This window comes from Podarcis erhardii (assembly GCF_964252035.2).
Source record: "Podarcis erhardii genome assembly, chromosome: 13".
NCBI lineage: Eukaryota > Metazoa > Chordata > Lepidosauria > Squamata > Lacertidae > Podarcis > Podarcis erhardii.
Genome location: NC_138502.1, coordinates 38,544,507 through 38,559,416, shown reverse-complemented (window position 1 = coordinate 38,559,416; position 14,910 = coordinate 38,544,507).

Below are 14,910 nucleotides of genomic sequence, written 5' to 3'. Positions count from 1 at the left end.
TCTTCCTAATGTTTAGGTGGAATCTTCTTTCTTGTAGTTTGGAACCATTGTTCCGTGTCCGCTTCTCTGGAGCAGCAGAAAACAACCTTTCTCCCTCCTCTATGTGACATCCTTTTATATATTTGAACATGGCTATCATATCACCCCTTAACCTCCTCTTCTCCAGGCTAAACATGCCCAGCTCCCTTAGCCGTTCCTCATAAGGCATCGTTTCCAAGCCTTTGACCATTTTGGTTGCCCTCCTCTGGACACGTTCCAGTTTGTCAGTGTCCTTCTTGAACTGTGGTGCCCAGAACTGGACACAGTACTCCAGGTGAGGTCTGACCAGAGCAGAATACAGTGGCACTATTACTTCCCTTGATCTAGATGCTATACTCCTATTGAGACCCATTTCCTACCCTTACCCAATTTAGCCAGCCGGTCAAAGCCGTTCCCAGGATGTGGCCACGGTCACATGCTGACAGCTTCTAGGAGCCACAGGTGAGAGCTGAGTGCAGGACCAATATACAGTGGTACCTCTGGATGCGAACAGGATCCGTTCTGGAGCCCCGTTTGCATCCTGAAGTGAACGCAACCCGCTTCTGCATGTGCACGGGTTGCGACTCGCCGCTTCTGCGCATGCGCGTGACATGATTTTGAGCGTTTGCGCATGCGCGAGCGGAGATACCTGGAAGTAACGTGCTCCATTACTTCCAGGTCGGTGTGGAGCGTAACCTGAAAACGCTCAACCTGAAGTATGACTGTACTTAAAGATCAGGTGAAGAGATTGGGAACTCCAGGCTCACGATCTAATAGTAGTAGTAGTAGTAGTAGTAGTAATAATAATAATAATAATAATAATAATAATAATAATAATAATAATAAATTTTATGCCATCTATCTTACTGGGTTGCCCCAGCCACTCTGTGCAGATCCCAACAAATTATAAAAACCACAGTAAAACATCAAACATTAAAAACTTCCCTATACAGGGCTGCCTTCAGATATCTTCTCATCCATCCTTTTGCAATCTCTATAGGTCATGGACCCTCCCAAGCCACAACCCTCACCAGCCCTGCTTTGAACCCTTGGGTCTCCCCTGTGTACTGAGCTATCTAGGGGATGCGGGTGGTGTTGTAGTCTAAAACACTGAGCCCCTTGCCGGTCAGAAGGTTGGCAGTTCGAATCCCCGCGACGGGGTGAGCTCCCGTTGCTCTGTCCCAGCTGCTGCCAACCTAGCAGTTTGAAAGCACACCAGTGCAAGTAGATAAATAGGTAGCGCTGCGGCGGGAAGGTAAACAGAGTTTCCATGCGGTTTGGTCATGCTGGCCACATGACCCAGAAAGCTGTCTGTGGACAAACGCCGGCTCCCTTGGCCTGAAAGTGAGATGAGCGCCGCAACCCCATAGTCGCCTTTGACTGGACTTAACCGTCCAGGGGTCCTGTCCCTTTGACTGAGCTATCTGCCAACACACACAGGAGCAGGTCTGATTATTCCTTCTGTCATCCACCCCAGCCATTGCTCCTAGCAGCCCTGTTTGTGACCAAGAATGGAAACCTTCCTTTCTTTACAACAAGAGGTTCTCTGGATTCCATGTTGGGGACCGCATTCTATGTTCCATGGGCCACTGGGGGTTTCGCCTTCTCTTTTAACCAGTGCGCAACTGCTACATTTCTCCTGGCGATCACCCATACTCTTGCATTTGCCAAAGGCATGCTTGGAGCTCAAATCCCATTTGATGCAATGATAATCTCCACATGTTTGCCAGCTGGGCTCTAATTGGTCGTTATTCTCAACCACCCTAAGTACCCTGGCAATTATTAAGCATGAGCTGACCCATTATTTATGTGTTAATCCTTAAGGAACATTCACTCTGAGGCTTCCCACGGGATTTGAGGACATTTGGCTGGTTTGTTAGATCAAAGGAGGATGGGGGGGGAGAGAAGAGGAGGGACTTTTTTTTTATATTCTCCCTCCCCCACAACAATCTGCATACAGTACTAGAGCCTGCAGTGGGTCCATATGCAGAGGACAGCTTGACCAAGCCTGTGGTGCTAAATAACTCCAAATGAGTCAAGCTACGTGCAGGAGCTGGCTCACATGACTTTTGACTTGCAGTGCTGCACACAACCTAGTGTGTGGTCTACCAGGTTGGTTTTGCAAGTGTGTTGGGGGGGGGGGAACTGATCCAATGAGCTGTATACGCATACCCTCCAACATTTCAACATCTCAAGATGAGTGACACCTGGCTTGAGAGCAGTACATGTGAAAAGGATCTAGGAGTCTTGGCTGACCACAAACTTGACATGAGCCAACAGTGTGACGCGGCAGATAAAAAAGCCAATGCAATTCTTGGCTGCATCAATAGGAGTATAGCATCTAGATCAAGGGAAGTAATAGTGCCACTGTATTCTGCTCTGGTCAGACCTCACCTGGAGTACTGTGTCCAGTTCTGGGCACCACAGTTCAAGAAGGACACTGACAAACTGGAACGGGTCCAGAGGAGGGCAACCAAAATGGTCAAAGGCCTGGGAAATGATGCCTTATGAGGAACGGCTAAGGGAGCTGGGCATGTTTAGCCTGGAGAAGAGGAGGTTAAGGGGTGATATGATAGCCATGTTCAAATATATAAAAGGATGTCACATAGAGGAGGGAGAAAGGTTGTTTTCTGCTGCTCCAGAGAAGCGGACACGGAGCAATGGATCCAAACTACAAGAAAGAAGATTCCACCTAAACATTAGGAAGAACTTCCTGACAGTAAGAGCTGTTCGACAGTGGAATTTGCTGCCAAGGAGTGTGGTGGAGTCTCCTTCTTTGGAGGTCTTTAAGCAGAGGCTTGACGACCATATGTCAGGAGTGCTCTGATGGTGTTTCCTGCTTGGCAGGGGGTTGGACTCGATGGCCCTTGTGGTCTCTTCCAACTCTATGATTCTATGATTTCTCTGATGAAAATAGGGATGTCCTATTCTATTATTATTATTATGGCACTGTGGGTGGCTTCCATCATCATCATCATCATCATCATCATCATCATCATAATAATAATAATAAAAAAAACATTAAACATTTTAAAAAAACACTTCCCTATACAGGGCTGCCTTCAGATGTCTTCTAAAGATTGTATAGTTACATATCTCCTTGGCTTGGGGGTCGCATCACTCCATACCGTCAAACATTTCTCCAATGAAAATTAGGATGTCGTATTCCATACTACAGGAACGTGGGTGGCGCTGTGGGTTAAACCACAGAGCCTAGGACTTGCCGATCAGAAGGTTGGCAGTTTGAATCCCCGCAACAGGGTGAGCTCCCGTTGCTCGGTCCCTGCTCCTGCCAACCGAGCAGTTCGAAAGCACGTCAAAGTGCAAGTAGATAAATAGGTACAGCTCCGGCGGGATGGTAAACGGTGTTTCTGTGCGCTGCTCTGGTTCGCCAGAAGCGGCTTAGTCATGCTGGCCACATGACCTAGAAGCTGTATGCCGGCTCCCTCGGCCAATAAAGCGAGATGAGCACCGCAACCCCAGAGTAGGTCACGACTGGACCTAATGGTCAGGGGTCCCTTTACCTTTATTCCATACTACTACTAATAATAATTTTATTATTTACACCCCGCCCATCTGACCGGATTGTGCCAGCCACTCTGGGCGGCTTCCAAATTAGATGAAAACATGAAACATTAGAAAGCTTCCCTATACAGGGCTGCCTTCAGATGTCTTCTGAAGGTTGTAGAGTTACTTATCTCCTTGGCTCAGAGGTTGCATAACTCCATCCCCTACCAACATTTCACCAATGAAAATAGGGACATCCTAAGGGAAAGTGGGACACTCCGGAATCAAATCAGAAACTGGGACGGCTTCTCTAAATCCGGGACTGTCCCTGGAAAATAGGGATACTTGGAGGGTCTATATTAGGCACTGTGGTTCAGAGGTTCCTTGCTGGGCTGCTGGCAAGGGCAGAAGGCTTTCTTAATCCTGTTACCCAAGATCTTTTAACTGGAGATGCGCAGAATTGGTGCTGAGCTCTTCACGTCCTCTATTTTACTTGGAAGCTGAGCTGAGGCCTGGGTGGACCTCAAATGAGGAAGGATTCGCACATGAACTCAAACAACTTTGACAAGCGTTTTGATTTGATGTTTGCACGTTTGGTGCATGGTGACAGATAGGGCTGGTCAATATCCGGTTTTCAGCATGGCGATACATCACCAATTAAACATTGTGATATACCAATGTATCACCATGTCTGAAATGACGATGGAGCCATGTATAGTGGTACCTCGGGTTAGGAACTTAATTCGTTCTGGAGGTCCATTCTTAACCTGAAACTGTTCTTAACCTGAGGTACCACTTTAGCTCATGGGGCCTCCCGCTGCTGCCGCGCGATTTCTGTTCTCATCCTGAGGTACAGTTCTTAACCTGAGGTACTATTTCTGGGTTAGCAGAGTCTGTAACCTGAAGCATCTGTAACCTGAAGCACCACTGTAGAGGCATTGGCTGGCTTCACGTTTTTTCCCAGATTGTGATTTTTGCATAACGCACACACATCATGATTCGCAATATACTGCTAGTTCCAAATTTATGAAACCAATATCACGATAGGGCCTTCTAACCAGTTTTAGATGATATATCGCCCAGCCCTAGTGACAGAGCGACTGGAGTCATAAGCGTGTGACTTGGTAGGTATTTGAATCATTGCAGAGGACAGTAGATGGCGTTTAAAATTTCCAAATCTTGGGGAGGTGCAATTGGAGATTTTCCAAGTAGATGGTCTGGGCAGTGGCAGTTAAGGTTTGGGTATTCAAGTGTTGATGGACTCCCAGGGAATATGGGAACTGTAGTCCAGCAACTTTTCAGTTCCAGAAATGTACTCTTGAGTAAGAACTAGATGTTTGTGGACCCGGACTTTGACAATCCTGTAAGGAAGGCAAGAATTAATAATGCTGAAAGAATTCTCTCTTTAGTAGAAACATGCCTCCAGAGCAATGCATTGTGGGTACTGCTGACCTGTTTTTTAAAAAGGGAACAGTCTGTTTATCTTTGTTAATTTAACCGCTGGATGCAATGCAAAGTACTGACTGTAATAAACTCTTAATTCCATTAAGGGAAGATGTGGGTTTTTTTCCTACCTCAAAAAATGTACAGGTTTTTAGGCTGGGAGAGAATATTTATATTATTTATGTCCTTTGTACAGTTCCTATAAAGTTGTATGGATAGGGTTTTGTCACTGTCCTCATTGTGTATGACTTTTAATTGTACTTAACACAGTGTATGTCTTAATTTTTAATGGGTATATATAGATATGTGTATCTTGTACTGCTGTAGCTTTTGTGCTTTTCCAGAGCTGTTGCGCTGATCTTTGACGTGCTCATAAATCCCATAAATATCTTTTGTTCAGTTTTCACTTTTAAAAGGAGCTCTGTTTGTTCAGTTTTAAAGTGGATATGGTCATAGGGGAGGTGGTTGCTGAGCAGAGTAAAAATTATAGCAGTTCAAGGATGCATACACAGTACACACTGAGGACACTTCCAGAAAAATGAGTATATAGGTTTTGAGTACACTGGATACCTGCAAACCACATTCTTCAACAATTGGGGTAGTTCCTATTTTGATTAAAGTTAGCTGCGTCAACCCATTTAAATCACATTACTGATTATTCATCATCTGCCACACTTACAGTATGGTGTTAAACCAGGAGTAGCCAATTCACTGCCCTCCACATATTTTTTTGGACTACAACTCCCATCAGTCCTAGCCAGAATGATAAATGATGAGGGATGGTGGGAGTTGTAGTAAAAAACCCCTGAAGGACACCATCTTGGCTACAACTCTGGGTTAAAGTTACAGACTTGGAGGGAAAGACCCACATTCAAATACATACATGGCCATGAAGCCCATTAGGTGATCTCAAACACTCTCAGCCTAACATTTCTCATGGGATTGTTTTGAGGCTAAGTCTGCTGTCTTGAGCATCCAATGAAAACCTCAGTGTTATGTACTGAGCTTGGATCCTAGAAAAATAGGTAGGTAGGATCCTAGAATGCAACAATCTTATTGGCCTGCAGGAGCAGCCCAGTCAAGCCCTAGGAGGAAGTTAATCAGCCTATTAGGTCAGTAGGATCCTAGAATGCAACAACCAATTGGCCTGCAGGAGCAACCCAATCAGGCTCCAGGAGGGAAGCATCATCAGCCAATCACACGGGACCCATTGTGTAAATAATGTATATAAAGCCTGAGGTTTTGGGGGGAAAGTCATTCACTGTTTATGAGCTGCAATAAAGAGCATGAAATCACTATGCGACTTGGAGTATATTTCACTCAGCAAAGCAGAGGTGCCTTTCAGAGTTGCTGAAAGAGGTTTGAGAGAACTTGCAATTGGATAGAAGCTATTGTTTGTTGCGGAATGACCATTGGAAAAACCATTAATGCTTCCATTTTATTTCCTTATTGCATATCTCATAGCATGAAAACATGGGAAAGGGTTTCGAAGATGGTGGTCTTGTTGACCGGAATGGCTGCTGCTAGAACAGAGTCTAAGATGGAGGGCAAACATCCATGTTGTCCTTAAAGTATGGTGAAATTCTCTATGCATTCCAGATGGGTTAATAAAAAAAGCAAACATTGGCTATGAGAACTTCTCTCATCCCTGATTCTTCAGAAGCGGGCCTAAAGCCAACTGTCAACTACCACCAATATAAAGTTTTATGGAGGTCTGGGGGGAAGGGAGGGAGGAGTGGAGAAGATGAGGGAGGCAATGGGATTTTCAGCATGGATGAGCAGATTCTTGCTCACTCCGTTTGCCAAGGAGCCATTTCCCATGACATTTTAATCCCAGTTTTGATGAGAACGAGGGAGCCTGAGAGACTTTCTCAAACCCGTTACCTCAGCACAGTTCAGAGGCGAAATGTTTGTGGGCATCAGGGAGCAACCTATAGTTTTAGGCTGGGGCATTACGAAGGTAGGAGGTCTGATGAAAACGGCCAGGTTTTTAGGAGCTCTTTGGGGCTTCTCTATGGGGTCTCTTGTACAAGTGAAGCGAAACAATGACTAGTGCAGCAAAAACATAGCCCCAGAGAGAGCTTTTTAGTGGTGGCTCCACAACTGGAATTCTCTTCCTGAGCTGCTCAGCCAAGTCCCATCTCCTGACTTCTAAGTGGGCTGTGAATAGGTTTCTATTTCACAAGGCTTTCTAATGAGTGACTTTCCCCTTAGCTCATGTGTATTTTGCAACACTGATGTGTTTGTGTGTGTGTGTTGAGACAGGGTACAAATGGTGGAAACATACTGATAAAAGAAATAAAACCTTTGTATGCCTCTCTTGAAATGCAATGCTTTTCAATAGAGTATGTTCCCACCCTGAGCTGTGAAGAATGAAATAAATATTAAGGAAAGAGAAATCAGAAGATTGTACACCTGTATGCACACAGTTGACCTTGATTCTCACCCTACGCCTGCTAATTTATCCCCCCATAACTCTCTCTGCATTTGTTCTCCCAGCTGACTTCTCCTCCATCTAGCCAGATCTTTCTCCATTCACCTTGCTCCATTTCTCCGAATAATAATAATAATAATAATAATAATAATAATAATTTATTTATTTATACCCCAACCATCTGGCTGGGTTTCCCCAGCCACTCTGGGAGGCTCCCAACAGAATATTAATAATGATAGTAATAAAAGTGATAAAAGATCAAACACTAAAAACTTCCCTAAACAGGGCTGCCTTCAGATGTCTTCTAAAAGTCAGATAGTTGTTTATTTCCTTGACATCTGACGGGAGGGCGTTCCACAGGGAGGGCGCCACCACTGAGAAGGCCCTCTGCCTGGTTCGCTGTAACTTCTCGCAGTGAGGGAACTGCCAGAAGGCCCTTGGAGTTGGACTTTAGTGTCCAGGCTGATTGATGGGGGTGGAGACACTCCTTCAGGTATACTGGGCTGAGGCCGTTTAGGGCTTTAAAGGTCAGCACCAGCACTTTGAATTGTGCTTGGAAACATATTGGGAGCCAATGTAGGTCTTTCAAGACTGCTGTTATGTAGTCTCGGCGGCCGCTCCCAGTCACCAGTCTAGCTGCTGCATTCTGGATTAGTTGTAGTTTCTGGGTCACCTTCACATTAGTCCGTACTTCGTACTGTAGTGACTTTTAATTACAGGTGTGTGAAATAATGTTGAATTTCAGATAAGGGGCTCCTCCCCAAACAGTGCAGACAGTCTTCTATGGAAAATCTGGGTTCAGAGATTGAACAAACGGAGGCCACTGGGCCATTTTTGACCCACCAAGAGAGGTAAATTCTAGCTACACACTCTTCACAGGCAAACAATGGACAAAGGATATTAGACAAAGTGGTATCTGTGGCGAAAAATATTTGCTGGCAGGCCAGTTTAGAATTGTAGTGGTTGAAACACTGCCCTGCTACTGATCACCCTAATGGCCCTTCAGGAAGTCTAGCTGATGACCATGAATCCCTCTGATAATGAATTCCTCATAATTTGCAAAGGAAGCAGTTATCAGAGTGGCTTCATGCCATTCCCCAATTGCACGGCCTGCAATGGAAGTTCTTTGGTAGTTGTGCAGTCCCTAAGAAAGCCCAAAGACCAAGACTTGGGGGAAACTGATCTCTTAGATTGACTACAATGTGCCAAGCACTTTCTCTGAAGGGGTCCCATTGTGTCACTCTTCCAGTGGCTGGTGACTCCTTGGAAGTCAACGAGATACGTTGGTCATTTATATCTTTTAATCTATCCCTCCAAAACTTGGACTGGGGCACACACCATTTGTTTAAAGCACACGCCCTTTAAGAATCATGAAGATTGTAGCTTCCCCCTCACAGAGCTACAGAGTATAGTTCCCAGGATTCTTTTGCGTGAAGTGTGAGGACAACGGCCAAGATGACCTGGAAACCAAGCCGTATGAGGAATGGTTGAAGGAGCTGGGTATGTTTAGCCTGGAAAAGAGGAGACTGAGAGGAGTTGTGATAACCAGATATCTCAAGGACTGACACATGGAAGATTGAGAAAGCTTGTTTTCTGCTCTGGAGGGTAGGTCTTGAATCAATGGCTTCAAGTTACAAGAAAGGAGATTCCGACTACCGTGGTACCTCGGGTTAAGTACTTAATTCGTTCCGGAGGTCCATTCTTAACTTGAAACTGTTCTTAACCTGAAGCACCACTTTAGCTAATGGAGCCTCCTGCTGCCGCCGCACCGCCTGAGCACGATTTCTGTTCTCATCCTGAAGCAAAGTTCTTAACCTGAGGTAATATTTCTGGGTTAGCGGAGTCTGTAACCTGAAGCATATGTAACCTGAAGTGTATGTAACCTGAGGTACCACTGTAAACGCCAGGAAGAACCGTCTGACAGTAAGCTGTTAGACTTCCTTGGGAGGTTGTGGACGCTCCTTCCTTGGCGGTTTTTAAGCAGAGATTGGTTGGCCACCTGTCATGGATGCTTCAGTTGAGATTCCTGCATTGCAGAGGGTTGGACTAGATGACTGCTGGGACCCCTTCCAACTTTACAATTCTATGATTCTTTGAAATGTATGGTGTGCATTGAGAGACTTAATGCTGATATTTGTCTTATATCAAGTTATTACAATGACGATGAAGCTAGACAACTGCTTTTCTTTTCTTTAAACTTACTGTGACTTTTAAAAAATGTATTTTTTGAGCAGTATTACTGAAGCAAGAGTTTGGCCATCTTTTGTATACCCCACGCAAGGCCTAAAGTGCTACACACCAAGACATGCAAAGAAGCTTTGAGCTACAGCTTTTAGATGATTACGGGGAGCTGCCTTGTGCTCAAAAAGCACCAACTGTGTGCCGTGTGCCTCCTTTCTCTCTTTTGCAATAAGTTGATATTAGATCACACACATATCTTGCTCAGACCTATATATGTATGCATTTTCCCTTCAGGGCCCAGGTGTGACCTGATTCATAAAGGCATGCGTGTATTCTTCTTAGATTTCAAGAGCTTCCCAACTTTGCAAACCGCTGGCTACCTTTGCTGTGATGATATTGCAGGTGCTGGGGCTTTTTTCCAAAGTGTTACCTAACAAAGCAGCCACATTCCATACCACTCTCCTAAGGACTTGGTGTGCGGCATACAGGTGTTAATCCTCGGGAGTTTCCCAGAATGCTTCTCTTGAAGGCCAAGGGCCCTTCTGATATTTATATATCTACCTGATTTCTACATCACAAGCCTGACTAATGGTTATCAGGAGGGCTTGTGGACAGACAGACAAAATCCAACACTAGCAAAATTATGCTCTGGTGCAGAATGTGCAGCTGGGGTAGACATAATAATAATAAAAAAGGTAAAGGACCCCCGGACAGTTACGTCCAGTCAAGGGTGACTATGGGGTTGCAACGCTCATCTTGCTTTCAGGCCGAGGGAGCCGGCATTTGTCTACAGATTATGTGGGCAGCATGACTAAACCCCTTCTGGTGCAATGGAACACCGTGACGGAAACCAGAGTGCACGGAAACGCCGTTTACCTTCCCGCCACAGCAGTACTTATTTATCTACTTGCCCCTTCTTATGTCTTCTTTATCTTTAAACTGGACTCAGACCAGATGTCCCTTCAAATACAGTGGTACCTCGGATTAAGAACTTAATTTGTTCTGGAGGTCTGTTCTTAACCTGAAAGTGTTCTTAAGCTGAGGTACCACTTTAGCTAATGGGGCCTCCTGCTGCCGCTGCAATGCCGCTGCACAGTTTTTGTTCTCATTCTGAAGCAAAGTTCTTAACCCGAGGTAATATTTCTGGGTTAGCGGAGTCTGTAACCTGAACCGTATGAAACCTGAAGCGTATGTAACCCGAGGTACCACTGTAGAGGAATAACCTCTGGCAGCTGTCCAGATGGACACACGGCCACCCAATAAACACAAATTTTCTGGACACATCACTTGACTGACCTGAAGAAACCACAGCAACCAAGTCAAGGCAGATACAAGAAATGTTATCCTCAAATTGCTTGGCAAACAGGCCTCAGCTTGCTTCTGAAAGCAGAGGGGGAAATCGGACAGGATGTTGGGTGGTAAAGAAATTCATCCCGTAAAAATTCCCCTGGAGCTTAGAAGAGATGCAATTTCCCTTGCTCCGCGTCCGTTTCTCCTCCTCCTCCTCCTCATGCTTAGGTTCGAACTGAATTGCAATATGTTATGACTGGGAAGAGATGTGCAATGTACTGTACCATTATTCTGCTCCAACAGTAATTTGAGTTGTGTTGTGATTTATGGGAAGAAAAAACTCTGGTTCCAAACCTCCGCTGCTTTGCAGGATATCTTCAGGAAAAGAAAAGACTAAGGAGTAAGTCCTACCAGTGGTGGCCAAACTCGGCCCTCCCGATGTTTTGGGACTACAGTTCCCATCACCCCTGACCACTGGTTCTGTTAGCTAGGGGTGATGGGAGTTGTAGTCCAAAAATACTTGGAGGGCTGAGTTTGGCCACCACTGCAGTGGAGTCCCTAAGAAGGTTGAGTGGTGCCTTGTATGCCTCCTTCTGGCAACTCCCGCAGCCAAGCCGGTGCCCAACGTATTGTTCTATTTTTGTTTGGGCCACGTCAGCGAGGCCAAGAAGGGGTCTTGTCATCTGGGCAGCCCAGGACCTCCAGACACACTGCCCAGGCTTGTACCCCAGGGAGGTTACTTCGGTGCTGCTAACACAGCGTTTTGACTTCACCCCTGGAGGCACACTCCATTGTCTCTCGAGACAGACGGATGCCAACAACAACAACAACTATTTATTTATTCCCTGCCCTTCACCATGTTATAAGAATTCTAAGGAATGTATGTATGTATGTATTTGCCTTGTAGATTTATGAACATAAGTTTATAAACCACATGTCTGAAATAGTAAAGGTAAAGGTAAAGGGACCCCTGACCACTAGGTCCAGTTGCGGACGACTCTGGGGTTGCGGTGCTCATCTTGCTTTACTGGCTGAGGGAGATGGCGTACAGCTTCTGGGTCATGTAGCCAGCATGACTAAGCCGCTTCTGGCCAACCAGAGCAGCGCACAGAAATGCTGTTTACCTTCCCGCCGGAGTGGTACCTATTTATCTACTTGCCCTTTGATGTGCTTTTGAACTGTTAGGTTGGCAGGAGCAGGGACCGAGCAATGGGAGCTCACCCCGTCACGGGGATTCGAACTGCCAACCTTCTGATCGGCAAGTCCTAGGCTCTGTGGTTTAACCCACAGTGCCACCTGCGTCCCTTGTCTGAAATAGTACAGGAGAACAAACCTGAAGCCATTTTGACTCTTCCAGCCACCTCAAAAATTTTCTGCAGTGAGGAAGAAAATGGGAAAACCTCCTCATTTGTCTATTTGCTCACAAATCCTGTCTTAAGGGTATATTGTGTATGTATAGGGTGAGCCTGTGATCTGGATTCAGGAACTAAGTATTTAGCATCTCAAAAGGAATGGCCAGGCTGCCCATGTGAAGCAATCAAGTGACCATTATCAGTATCCTGCCAGATAGGATTTCTGCTGTAGCCTGCCTCCTTCTGCGATGTATGTATGATGTTTTGGGAGATGGTCTCTGGACGCGGGTGGTGCTGTGGGTTAAACCACAGAGGTAAACCACAAAGGCAAAGGTCCCTTTACCTTTACCTCTGGCTACAGGGTGGGCAACTTCCAAAGTCTATATAAGGGCATGCGCACCGTTATTTTGGGTCCCTCCTGCGTGTGGTTGTGAGCACCCTGTTGCAACAGTTAATAAAGATCAGGCTTACTAGCCACTTTGCTTCTCAATATTCTCTTGTTGGCCTCTGTTATTTTCTCCTACCAATAGGGAACCTGCTTAAGGACTCTACACGGGCTCTTGGATACCCCATAAGGGAAAGGGAGCAGTATTTTTCTTATGAAAACTGTAAGGTCCCCGAGTGGGTTACAGCATTAAAACACAACATTAAAAAGCAGTTTAAAACAACCTAGAACTGCAAATAGAAAAAGAAGGAAGAAAACACTCCAGGCCAGACTTGCGATGGCCTAGAGGGCTTTTTTTTTGTACTTTCCCCTATAGCATGGAGGACAAATCTGTGACCCTCTGGGTGATACTCACACCAGTCCCAGCCAGCAGGGTGGATAGACAGGGGTGACAGAATCTGTAGTCCAGCAACATCTGGGGCGTCTTGGTACCACCAATCCTGTACTACACATATATGAAGCCTCAGACCCAGCCTAGTATTAGCTCCTCTGACTGACAATGCCTTTTCTGCATATTTCCCAGCCCTGTAAATGGAGATCCATTAACTGAAAATAGCTGTTGTTGTTTCGTCGTTTAGTCGTGTCCGACTCTTCAAGACTCCATGGACCAGAGCACGCCAGGCACTCCCGTCTTCCACTGCCTCCCGCAGTTTGGTTAAACTCATGTTTGTAGCTTGAGAACACTATCCAACCATTTTGTCCTCTGTCGTCCCCTTCTCCTTGTGCCCTCCATCTTTCCCAACATCAGGGTCTTTTCCAGGGAGTCTTCTCTCCTCATGAGGTGGCCAAAGTATTGGAGCCTCAGCTTCAGGATCTGTCCTTTCAGTGAGCACTCAGGGCTGATTTCCTTCAGAATGGAGAGGTTTGATCTTCTTGCAGTCCATGGGACTCTCAAGAGTCTCCTCCAGCACCATAATTCAAAAGCATCAAATCTTCGGAGATCAGCCTTCTTTATGGTCCAGCTCTCACTTACATACATCACTACTGGGAAAACCATAGCTTTAACTATACTGTTACTGTGCAATTATCTGATTTATATCCTCCTTTTTTGGCTATGAATGTAGTTGTTAGAATGGGCTGCTTTTTAAATTGTTTATCCCACTTCTCTGTAAGAGTAACCAATAACAAATCTAATTTAAAATCACTTTTATTTAAAAAACAAAACCTAAAATGCAAATGAAATGAAAACCAGAAAACCTTGCAGGGAAATAATCAGCTGCACATAATAAAAAAATAATGTCCTGAGAAAATGAGTTCAAAAGCCTTGTGAAAGAGCATATATATTTCATACACACTCTTTATAGTTGCAAACCTCAACAGGGAGGGGGTTCTTCCACCGCAGCCTTGGGGCTGTGATTCACCTTCAGATGTTCTCTCATGGCAATAATTCCCAGGGCAAAGCCCTAGACCAGGTGTGGGGAACAAGAAGTTGCTGAGCTACAGCTCCCACCATCCCTGCCCGTTGGCCATGCTTGCTAGGGCTGATGCAAGTTGTCGTTCTGCAACCTTCTGAGCAAACGTTCCATACACCTACCTACGGTCAGTGACTGTAATCTACAAGGGAACTTCCATTCCAGGTGTTTAAAGTGTTAAGAGATGCATCTATCCCTACCATTGGGCAGAATGAGGCAGTGGCCTGAGGCAGCAGAAGGCTGCGAGTGGCGGAGAGGTCTTGAAGGACACAGCTGTGTGGCATGGATGGCATCAAGCTAAGGTGGCTTGTTGTTGCCTTCAGGGTGATGGAAGACGATGGAGTCAGATTCAGCTGCTGTTCCAGTTGGGTTTTGTGTGTCATATTTTTCTCTGCCTCAGGCGGCAAAATGTCTTCAGGCCTTGGAGACGCATTTCATGGCATGCTTTGCCGCAGTGACACAGACCCTCCGAGTGTCCCTATTTTCCAGGGACAGTCCTGGATTCACAGAAGCCACCCCAGTTTCTGTTTTGGTCCCAGAACGTCCTGCTTTTCCTTAGGACGTCCCTCTTTTCACCAGAGAAATGTTGGAGGGTATGGAGTTATGCGAGCCCCCCGAGCCAAGGAGGTCAGGAACTAGACAACCTTATAGAAGAAATCTGAAGGCAGCCCTTTATAGGGAAGTTTTTAAAAATGTTTAATGGTTTATTATGTTTTTAAATAGGGACATGGGTGGCCCTGTGGGTTAAACCACAGAGCCTAGGACTTGCCGATCAGAAGGTTGGCAGTTCAAATCCCCACGACGGGGTGAGCTCCTGTTGCTTGATCC